Here is a 12,041-nt window from a genome sequence, read left to right on the forward strand (position 1 = left end):
AGCAATACGCCAGCGGGTGAACAGGAGAGTCGTGCCGACAAAACCCACTGACTTTTAAAACTGTCCGTCTGCCACTTGGGACAGAGAGAGGAACCTGACGAGCCTGAACACCAGCCTTGGCTGGACCGCTCGGGCCCTCCCATGTCGGACGCGAGTCGCCAAATCGATCGGAAGAGAGTACCGATTCCTCTCAAAAAGTCTGCGTGCCCGTTATTATAAAAGCAGCCCACCGGCCGCGGTGCCTTGCCCACAAACACACTTGGTGTCTGGGGTGATTCAGAGCCGCCGCGGCTCGAAAGTGTCAACCTGTTTTAAAAGTCATCGCTATGCCGGCACAGGTGACTTTCAAGTTAAAGAGTTCTCTTTATTGGCTTTCAAAAAAATCTGCAAAGTGTCACAGAGATTTTGAGAAACTCTTTTTTTTCTTTATATTATTATAATATAATATAATGTGTATATGTTTTCGAAAAGCATCCACCAGCAATCCATGGTGAGCCTCTCTCTGCTGGCAAGCTCCTCCTGCCTGAGCCCGACGCTGTCGAGGCTCAACACGATTTCAGACTGACAAAGAGTTCGAAAATTGCCGCCTGATGTAGCTTTAAATGCTGACAGGTGACTTCCGAGTGCTCTTGTAAAGGTCTCCGCTTTGAAATTGAGAGCCTTTTGCCAAGTGTCACTTTTTCAGGCACTCTTAAAGTGCACCTGGGCTGTCAGAGAAAGCTCTGAAAATCGTGTTCTCGAAAATCTCCGGGTACCCGACCAATCCCTAGGTGCCCGAATGACAAGTGTCAATTCGGCAGGACGGCCTCCCACCTCCGGCCGCAGATGCGTCACTAAATCCCCGCAAAGGGGGCTTTCTCATTTCGGCATAGGGGCTTCCGCGGCCAACTCATTAACCTGTGCTCGGACTTTTTGTGCCACAAGTGCAAGGGACCGTTTGCCGGCAGCTACTCGCACCCCCCCGCCCAGGGGGGGAATCCTCTGACCGGAGATCCGAAACGCCGGCCGAATCCATCCCCGTCGGACTTCCGAAGGGGTTCCCTCGACCGACTGACTTCCGAACTCCTTTCTGGGCTTAAACGGGTGGAATTCGGACCCTCTCGCAAGGGAGCCGAAGCCCGCCAGCCCCGGGAGGCCTCGGGGCCGCCGTTTTCAAGCCCGACCAAAAAACCCGAAAAATGGGGAAAAATGGGAAAAATTCCCACTCCCAAAAGGCTTAAAAGTCGGTTGGGCGGCAGCCCGGGTCGGTCTCTGCAGACCTGGAGGCGCTAGACACAAGTCTGGTAAACAGGCTAAGTCTCGACATGCCACCTCTTACTATCCTGCAGGTACCCCGCCAATCCCCCCGGAACCGGCTGGCAATTGGCGAATCAGCGGGACGAATTTGAATTCGTGACCGACTCTCTGACACCGAATCGCCGCAAACGCGTTTCGATTTTTCGGCTTCGGTACCTCCCATCAGACTTTGACTGGCCATATCTCCGGACTCACGTGTCGCAGCCGGGACCTTCAGGTACCGTTCGACGCGTCTAACCCTGCCCCGTCGAATGGCGCCCCTCGCGGTGTGGTCCGATTTCCGCATTTTGGTCAGATTTGCCTCCAAATTTTTCAGATTGAGTTGACGAATGCCCCCTACGGGGTAACCTCTTGCCCTTTCGGACATGGTCCCTGTGACTTAATTTCCGCCTTTTGCTCAATCGTTTCCCCATTTATAATTAATTTTAAAAATCGGGTTACTCAGTTCTGGTTTACCAGTTCCCTCTTCGGACTTAGTTTTTGGTTAATCATTTCCGGTTCACCAGTTCCCGTTTTGGACTTAGTCTCTGCGGGCCGTTTCTCATCTTTTGGTTCATCAGTTCCCCTCTTTTAATAATTTTTTGGCTGCTTTCGTTTGATCATTTCCCTGCCTTCTGGGTGACTTTTGCCCCTTAGGACTTCATCGCCGCACATTATTTTCGACTTCTGGTTGATCATTTCACCCCTTTTAATCATTTTTGCAACTTTTGGTTAACCATTTCACCCAGCTTCTGGTTAACCATTTCCCCTTTGGGACTTAGTCTCTGAGCATTCTTTTGGGATTCTGGTTAATCATTTGCCAATTTTTAAAAAATGTTGCCGCTTTTGTTTAATGCTTTCTGGTCAACCTTTCCCTCTTTCAGACTTCACCGCGGCACATTGCTTTAGCCTCCTGGTTAATCATTTCACCCCTTTTAATCATTTTTGCAACTTTTGGTTAACCATTTCCCCCAGCTTCTGGTTAACCATTTCCCCTTTGGGACTTGGTCTCTGAGCATTCTTTTGGGATTCTGGTTAATCATTTGCCAATTTTTTAAAAATGTTGCCACTTTTGTTTAATGCTTTCTGGTCAACCTTTCCCTCTTTCAGACTTCACCGCGGCACATTGCTTCAGCCTCCTGGTTAATCATTTCACCCCTTTTAATCATTTTTGCAACTTTTGGTTAACCATTTCCCCCAGCTTCTGGTTAACCATTTCCCCTTTGGGACTTAGTCTCTGAGCATTCTTTTGGGATTCTGGTTAATCATTTGCCAATTTTTAAAAAATGTTGCCACTTTTGTTTAATGCTTTCTGGTCAACCTTTCCCTCTTTCAGACTTCACCGCGGCACATTGCTCCAGCCTCCTGGTTAATCATTTCACCCCTTTTAATCATTTTTGCAACTTTTGGTTAACCATTTCCCCCAGCTTCTGGTTAACCATTTCCCCTTTGGGACTTAGTCTCTGAGCATTCTTTTGGGATTCTGGTTAATCATTTGCCAATTTTTTAAAAATGTTGCCACTTTTGTTTAATGCTTTCTGGTCAACCTTTCCCTCTTTCAGACTTCACCGCGGCACATTGCTTTAGCCTCCTGGTTAATCATTTCACCCCTTTTAATCATTTTTGCAACTTTTGGTTAACCATTTCCCCCAGCTTCTGGTTAACCATTTCCCCTTTGGGACTTAGTCTCTGAGCATTCTTTTGGGATTCTGGTTAATCATTTGCCAATTTTTAAAAAATGTTGCCACTTTTGTTTAATGCTTTCTGGTCAACCTTTCCCTCTTTCAGACTTCACCGCGGCACATTGCTTCAGCCTCCTGGTTAATCATTTCACCCCTTTTAATCATTTTTGCAACTTTTGGTTAACCATTTCCCCCAGCTTCTGGTTAACCATTTCCCCTTTGGGACTTAGTCTCTGAGCATTCTTTTGGGATTCTGGTTAATCATTTGCCAATTTTTAAAAAATGTTGCCGCTTTTGTTTAATGCTTTCTGGTCAACCTTTCCCTCTTTCAGACTTCACCGCGGCACATTGCTTTAGCCTCCTGGTTAATCATTTCACCCCTTTTAATCATTTTTGCAACTTTTGGTTAACCATTTCCCCCAGCTTCTGGTTAACCATTTCCCCTTTGGGACTTGGTCTCTGAGCATTCTTTTGGGATTCTGGTTAATCATTTGCCAATTTTTTAAAAATGTTGCCACTTTTGTTTAATGCTTTCTGGTCAACCTTTCCCTCTTTCAGACTTCACCGCGGCACATTGCTTCAGCCTCCTGGTTAATCATTTCACCCCTTTTAATCATTTTTGCAACTTTTGGTTAACCATTTCCCCCAGCTTCTGGTTAACCATTTCCCCTTTGGGACTTAGTCTCTGAGCATTCTTTTGGGATTCTGGTTAATCATTTGCCAATTTTTAAAAAATGTTGCCACTTTTGTTTAATGCTTTCTGGTCAACCTTTCCCTCTTTCAGACTTCACCGCGGCACATTGCTTCAGCCTCCTGGTTAATCATTTCACCCCTTTTAATCATTTTTGCAACTTTTGGTTAACCATTTCCCCCAGCTTCTGGTTAACCATTTCCCCTTTGGGACTTAGTCTCTGAGCATTCTTTTGGGATTCTGGTTAATCATTTGCCAATTTTTTAAAAATGTTGCCACTTTTGTTTAATGCTTTCTGGTCAACCTTTCCCTCTTTCAGACTTCACCGCGGCACATTGCTTTAGCCTCCTGGTTAATCATTTCACCCCTTTTAATCATTTTTGCAACTTTTGGTTAACCATTTCCCCCAGCTTCTGGTTAACCATTTCCCCTTTGGGACTTAGTCTCTGAGCATTCTTTTGGGATTCTGGTTAATCATTTGCCAATTTTTAAAAAATGTTGCCACTTTTGTTTAATGCTTTCTGGTCAACCTTTGCCTCTTTCAGACTTCCCCGCGGCACATTGCTTCAGCCTCCTGGTTAATCATTTCACCCCTTTTAATCATTTTTGCAACTTTTGGTTAACCATTTCCCCCAGCTTCTGGTTAACCATTTCCCCTTTGGGACTTAGTCTCTGAGCATTCTTTTGGAATTCTGGTTAATCATTTGCCAATTTTTAAAAAATGTTGCCGCTTTTGTTTAATGCTTTCTGGTCAACCTTTCCCTCTTTCAGACTTCACCGCGGCACATTGCTTTAGCCTCCTGGTTAATCATTTCACCCCTTTTAATCATTTTTGCAACTTTTGGTTAACCATTTCCCCCAGCTTCTGGTTAACCATTTCCCCTTTGGGACTTAGTCTCTGAGCATTCTTTTGGGATTCTGGTTAATCATTTGCCACTTTTTAAAAAATGTTGCCGCTTTTGTTTAATGCTTTCTGGTCAACCTTTCCCTCTTTCAGACTTCACCGCGGCACATTGCTTTAGCCTCCTGGTTAATCATTTCACCCCTTTTAATCATTTTTGCAACTTTTGGTTAACCATTTCCCCCAGCTTCTGGTTAACCATTTCCCCTTTGGGACTCAGTCTCTGAGCATTCTTTTGGGATTCTGGTTAATCATTTGCCACTTTTTAAAAATGTTGCCGCTTTTGTTTAATGCTTTCTGGTCAACCTTTCCCTCTTTCAGACTTCACCGCGGCACATTGCTTTAGCCTCCTGGTTAATCATTTCACCCCTTTTAATCATTTTTGCAACTTTTGGTTAACCATTTCCCCCAGCTTCTGGTTAACCATTTCCCCTTTGGGACTTAGTCTCTGAGCATTCTTTTGGGATTCTGGTTAATCATTTGCCAATTTTTAAAAATGTTGCCGCTTTTGTTTAATGCTTTCTGGTCAACCTTTCCCTCTTTCAGACTTCACCGCGGCACATTGCTTTAGCCTCCTGGTTAATCATTTCACCCCTTTTAATCATTTTTGCAACTTTTGGTTAACCATTTCCCCCAGCTTCTGGTTAACCATTTCCCCTTTGGGACTTAGTCTCTGAGCATTCTTTTGGGATTCTGGTTAATCATTTGCCAATTTTTAAAAAATGTTGCCGCTTTTGTTTAATGCTTTCCCTGCTTTGTGGTCAAACTTTTCCCCTTTAGGACTTCATCGCCGCACATTATTTTCGAATTCTGGTTAATCATTTCACCCCTTTTAATCATTTTTGCAACTTTTGGTTAACCATTTCCCCCAGCTTCTGGTTAACCATTTCCCCTATGGGACTTAGTCTCTGAGCATTCTTTTGGGATTCTGGTTAATCATTTGCCAATTTTTAAAAAATGTTGCCGCTTTTGTTTAATGCTTTCTGGTCAACCTTTCCCTCTTTCAGACTTCACCGCGGCACATTGCTTTAGCCTCCTGGTTAATCATTTCACCCCTTTTAATCATTTTTGCAACTTTTGGTTAACCATTTCCCCCAGCTTCTGGTTAACCATTTCCCCTTTGGGACTTAGTCTCTGAGCATTCTTTTGGGATTCTGGTTAATCATTTGCCACTTTTTTAAAATGTTGCCGCTTTTGTTTAATCGTTTCCCTGCTATGTGGTCAACCTTTTCCCCTTTCAGACTTCATCGCCGCGCATTGTTGTCGACTTCTGGTTAATCATTTTTCCCCTTTAAATCTTTTTTTGCCACTTTCGGTAAACCATTTCACCCAGCTTCTGGTTAACCATTTGCCCCATTATACTGAATTTTTCCGCTTTGGTTTAATCATTTCCCTGCTTTCTTGTCAACCTTTTTCCCCCTTTTGGACTTCGCCGCCGCACTTTGCTTTTGCCTTCTGGTTAAACATTTCTCCCCTTTTAAATCCTTTTTCCCACTTTTTGTTCACCAGTTCACCCAGCTTCTGGTTAACACATTTCCCCTTTGGGACTTAAGTCTCTGAGCATTCTTTTGGGATTCTGGTTAACCATTTGCCACTTTTTTAAAAATGTTGCCGCTTTTGTTTTAATGCTTTCCCTGCTTTCTGGTCAACCTTTTCCCCTTACGACTTCGCCGCCGCACTTTGCTTTCGCCTTCTGGTTAATCATTTCACCCCTTTTAATCCTTTTTCCCACTTTGGGTTGGACAGTTCACCCAGCTACTGGTTAACCATTTCCCCTTTGGGACTTAAGTCTCTGAGCATTCTTTTGTGATTCTGGTTCACCATTGTCCCTTTTTAAAAGATATTGCTGCTTTTGATTAAACCTTTCCCTGCTTTGCGGTCGACCTATTCCTCTTTCAGACTTCATCGCCGCACCTTGTTTTCGACATCTGGTTCAACATTTCTCCCCTTTTAATCCTTTTTCCCACTTTTGGTTAAGCAGTTCACCCAGCTTCTGGTTCACCATTTGCCCCTTTTTACTGAATTTTTCTGCTTTTGTTTAATCATTTCCCTGCTTTGCGGTCGACCTATTCCTCTTTCAGACTTCATCGCCGCGCATTGTTTTCGACATCTGGTTCAACATTTCTCCCCTTTTAATCCTCTTTCCCCACTTTGGTTAAGCAGTTCACCCAACTTCTGGTTAACCATTTGCCCCTTCTTACTGAATTTTTCTGCTTTTGTTTAATCATTTCCCTGCTTTATGGTCAACCTTTTCCCCTTTAGGACTTCGCCGCCGCACTTTGCTTTCGCCTTCTGGTTAATCATTTCACAACATTTTAATCCCTTTTTCCCACTTTGGTTAAACAGTTCACCCAGCTTCTGGTTAACCATTTGCCCCCTTTGGACTTAAGTCTCTGAGCATTCTTTTGGGATTCTGGTTCACCATTTGTCCCTTTTTAAAAGATATTGCTGCTTCTGTTTAATCCTTTCCCTGCTTTGCGGTCAACCTTTTCCTCTTTCAGACTTCATCGCCGCGCATTGTTTTCGACATCTGGTTCAACATTTCTCCCCTTTTAATCCTCTTTCCACTTTTGGTTAAGCAGTTCACCCAACTTCTGGTTCACCACTTGCCCCTTTTTACTGAATTTTTCTGCTTTTGTTTAATCATTTCCCTGCTTTCCGGTCAACCTTTCCCTCTTTCAGACTTAATCGCCGCACATTGTTGTCGACTTCTGGTTGATCAGTTCACCCCTTTTTTATCCTTTTTCCCACTTTGGGTTAAGCAGTTCACCCAGCTTCTGGTTAACCATTTGCCCCTTTGGCACTTAAGTCTCTGAGCATTCTTTTGGGATTCTGGTAAACCATTTGTCCCTTTTTAAAAAATGCTTGCTGCTTTTGTTTAATGCTTGCCCCTGCTTTGCGGTCGATCATTTCACCCCTTTTAATCCATTTTTGCCACTTTGGGTTAAACAGTTCACACAACTTCTGGTTCACCATTTCACATTTCGGAACTTTTATTCCCACCATTACTTTGGGCTTCTGGTTCATCATTTCACGCTGTTTTACAAATCTTTGCCGCTTCACTTTTAATCCACAAACCGTGGCTCGCTTTCGGGTGGGGGGGGGGGGTAGCGGGTTTGGGCCGGGCACTCGACATCCCGGTGTGCGACCGGGTTCGTTCTGGTACCGCTCGGTGCCCCTCGTCCTGCTCTTGCCGCGGAAGCAAACCCCAGACGACCGTCGGTCTCACGCCCGAGGGGAGAGGAGGCGGAAAGCGGTTTGCAGCCTTTCGCTGTACCTCCGGCGGGCAGCGCCGCACCTCCGAGTGCTCGGTACCGTTCGCTGCACCTCGTCCGCCGCACGCAGCGAGCCAAACCCGGAGGAAATCGGCCTGTGCCTTCTCGAGATATGGGCCTCCGGGTGGGACGGACAAACCGGGGCCCCGAGCTCGCTTTCGGCGGCCCGGCACTCGACTTCCCGGTGTCCGAACGTGATCCTTCCGGTACCCTTCGTGCCCCTTGCCCGACTCTAGCTCCCGTGCTGAAGCGGAGTCGGTCGGCCTGACGGCCTGCCGAGTTAACCAGCGGAAGCGGTGCGCAGCCTTTCGCTTGCAGCTCCGGCGGGCAGCGCCGCACCTCCGGCTGCTCAGTGCCGTCCGCTGCTCCCCTTCCGGCTGCACGCAGCGAACCATACCCGGAGGAAATCGGCCTCGGCCTTCGGAGATATGGGCCTGCGAGTGGGACCAATAAATCGGTGCACATTTCCGGCTCGGTTTCCGGCCTCGGCACTATCAGTTCACGCCGTCCGACCGACGTCGTTCTGGCACGGTTCCGTTGCTCCTTGATCCGGTCCAGCCACGGTAATCAGCCGAAGATGGTGGGGGGGGACACATTGCCCGCCGAGTTAGCCGGAGGAAATCGGCCTCGGACTTCCTCAGATATCAGCCTCCGGGTGGGACAGACAAACCGGGGACCCGAGCACGCTTTCGGGCGGCCCGCTGGTCGACTTCCCGGTGTGCGACCGGGTTCGTTCCGGTACCGTTCGCTGCCCCCTCGTCCTGCTCTAGCCCGCGGAAACAAACCCGACGACCGTCGGTCTCACGCCCGCGGAGGGAGGTGGCGGAAAGTGGTTTGCAGCCTTTCGCTGTACTCCGGCGGGCAGCGCCCCGACCTCCGAGTGCTCGGTACCGTCCGCTGCGCCTGGTCCGGCCGCACACAACGAGCCATACCCGGTGGAAATCGGCCTGTGCCTTCCAGAGATATGGGCCTCCGGGTGGGACGGACAAACCGGGGCCCCGTGCTCGCTTTCGGCGGCCCGCTAGTCGACTTCCCGGTGTGCGACCGGGTTCCTTCCGGTACCGTTCGCTGCCCCTCGTCCTGCTCTAGCCGCGGAAACAAACCCGACGACCGTCGGTCTCACGCCCGCGAGGGAGGCGGCGGAAAGTGGTTTGCAGCCTTTCGCTGTACCTCCGGCGGGCAGCGCCCGACCTCCGAGTGCTCGGTACCGTCCGCTGCGCCTGGTCCGGCCGCACACAACGAGCCATACCCGGTGGAAATCGGCCTGTGTCTTCCGGAGATATGGGCCTCCGGGTGGGACGGACAAACCGGGGCCCCGAGCGGTGGCACCCTGCTCGCTTTCGGCGGCCCGGCACTCGACTTCCCGGTGTGCGAACGTCATCGTTCCGGTACCCTTCGGTGCCCCTTGCCCCACTCTAGCTCCGGTGCTAAAGCGGAGTCGGTCGGTCTCACGGGACGCCGAGTTAGCAGGCGGAAAGCGGTGCGCAGCCTTTCGCTGTCACTCCGGCGGGCAGCACCGCACCTCCGAGTGCTCGGTACCGAACGCTGCGCCGCCTCCTGCCGCACGCAACGAGCCATACCCGCAGGAAATCGGCCTCGGCGTTCCGGAGTTATCCGCCTCCGAGTGGGCCTGACCAAGCGGGGTGAACTGGAAATCATTAACCAACGTACTTCCATGTTTTCACCCGCAGAGGGCAGCACTCTCTTCTCCGTTTTAAACTGGGCCGACCCGGCTCCGTTTCGAGACCGGCACTCGACTTCCCGGTGTGCGACCGGTTCGTTCCGGTACCGTTCGCTGCCCCTCGTCCTGCTCTAGCCGCGGAACTAAACCCGACGACCGTCGGTCTCACGCCCGCGGAGGGAGCGGCGGAAAGTGGTTTGCAGCCTTTCGCTGTACCTCCGGCGGGCAGCGCCCGACCTCCGAGTGCTCGGTACCGTCCGCTGCGCCTGGTCCGGCCGCACACAACGAGCCATACCCGGTGGAAATCGGCCTGTGCCTTCCGGAGATATGGGCCTCCGGGTGGGACGGACAAACCGGGCCCCGAGCTCGCTTTCGGCGGCCCGCTAGTCGACTTCCCGGTGTGCGACCGGGTTCCTTCCAGTACCGTTCGCTGCCCCTCGTCCTGCTCTAGCCGCGGAACCAAACCCGACGACCGTCGGTCTCACGCCCGCGGAGGGAGGCGGCGGAAAGTGGTTTGCAGCCTTTCGCTGTACCTCCGGCGGGCAGCGCCGGACCTCCGAGTGCTCGGTACCGTCCGCTGCGCCTGGTCCGGCCGCACGCAACGAGCCATACCCGGAGGAAATCGGCCTGTGCCTTCCGGAGATATGGGCCTCCGGGTGGGACGGACAAAACCGGGGCCCCGAGCGGTGGCACCCTGCTCGCTTTCAGCGGCCCGGCACTCGACTTCCCGGTATGCGAACGTGATCGTTCCGGTACCCTTCGGTGCCCCTTGCCCCACTCTAGCTCCGGTGCTAAAGCGGAGTCGGTCGGTCTCACGGACGCCGAGTTACCAGGCGGAAAGCGGTGCGCAGCCTTTCGCTGTCACTCCGGCGGGCAGCACCGCATCTCCGAGTGCTCGGTACCGTACGCTGCGCCGCCTCCTGCCGCACGCAACGAGCCCATACCCGGAGGAAATCGGCCTCGGCGTTCCGGAGTTATCCGCCTCCGAGTGGGCCTGACCAAGCGGGGTGAACTGGAAATCATTAACCAACGTACTTCCAGGTTTTCACCCGCAGAGGGCAGCACTCTATTCTCCGTTTTAAATTGGGCTGACCCGGCTCCGTTTCGAGACCCGGCACTCGACTTCCCGGTGTGCGAACGTGATCGTTCCGGTACCCCAACCGTGCCCCTTGCCCCACTCTAGCTCCGGCGGTAAAGCGAAGTCGGTCGGTCTCACGGACGCCGAGTTAGCAGGCGGAAAGCGGTGCGCAGCCTTTCGCTGTCACTCCGGCGGGCAGCATCGCACCTCCCAGTGCTCTGTACCGTACGCTGCGCCTCCTCCTGCCGCACGCAACGAGCCATACCCGGAGGAAATCGGCCTCGGCCTTCCTGAGATATCAGCCTCCGAGTGGGCCCGAAGAGTCGGTGGCACCCTGCTCGCTTTCAGCGGCCCGGCACTCGACTTCCCCGTGTGCGAACGTCATCCTTCCGGTACTCAACCGTGCCCCTTGCCCCACTCTAGCTCCGGCGATAAAGCGGAGTCGGTCGGTCTCACGGACGCGAGTTACCAGGCGGAAAGCGGTGCGCAGCCTTTCGCTGTCACTCCGGCGGGCAGCACCGCACCTCCAGTGCTCGGTACCGTACGCTGCGCCTCCTCCTGCCGCACGCAACGAGCCATACCCGGAGGAAATCGGCCTCGGCCTTCCTGAGATAATCAGCCTCCAAACGGGCGTCACAAATCAGGGCACATGGTCAGCTGCAAAGCAGCGTCATTACAACCTCTCACTGCACCCCACACGACATTCGCTTGCCTGCCTGCCGCTGCCTACTCTCACCAGCGAAACAAAGTCAGGATAACACCCCAATGCAAGCAGCTCCCTTCCGGCCAACCAACCCACACCAATCCCTTGCCTGCCTCCCACAAATTCCACCAGCCAGGCAAAGTCAAAATCAACCCACAATAAACGCACTCCACAACGGCCATCGACCGCTATACACCCCCTTGGGCGACTATTAAGCCCGAGAACACTAACTGTAACCAACCGCAGTGAAAAGTTGAAGTGGCAACTCATTAACCAAATTTATATTTGGCAACTCATTAACCAACTTTACATTTGGCAACTCATTAACCAACTGCATCGGTGACAACTCATTGACTGACAGGTTGATGAGTTTCCCAGGGCCCCACATGCCTCCTGCCGAATTAAAAGCTCACCCTCCCGGCACTACCCCACAATCACCCCCCTTGGGCGACTATTAAGCCCGGGAACACTAACTGTAACCAACCGCAGTGAAAAGTTGAAGTGGCAACTCATTAACCAAATTTATATTTGGCAACTGATTAACCGACTTCATTGGTGACAACTGATTGACTGACAGGTTGATGATCTCTCCAGAGCTATGCATGCCGCCTGCTTTGACATCTGCCAGCCAATATAGCCTCCTCTCCTGCACACTAACCCAGGTTCACCCCCACCCCTGGGCAATCATTAAACTTGTCAGCCCAGATCGGAAGTGGGAAATGATTAACCGGAGATCCTGCCAGCAGCACTTTGGA

Source organism: Heptranchias perlo, unplaced genomic scaffold (assembly GCF_035084215.1).
Source record: "Heptranchias perlo isolate sHepPer1 unplaced genomic scaffold, sHepPer1.hap1 HAP1_SCAFFOLD_1735, whole genome shotgun sequence".
Lineage (NCBI taxonomy): Eukaryota > Metazoa > Chordata > Chondrichthyes > Hexanchiformes > Hexanchidae > Heptranchias > Heptranchias perlo.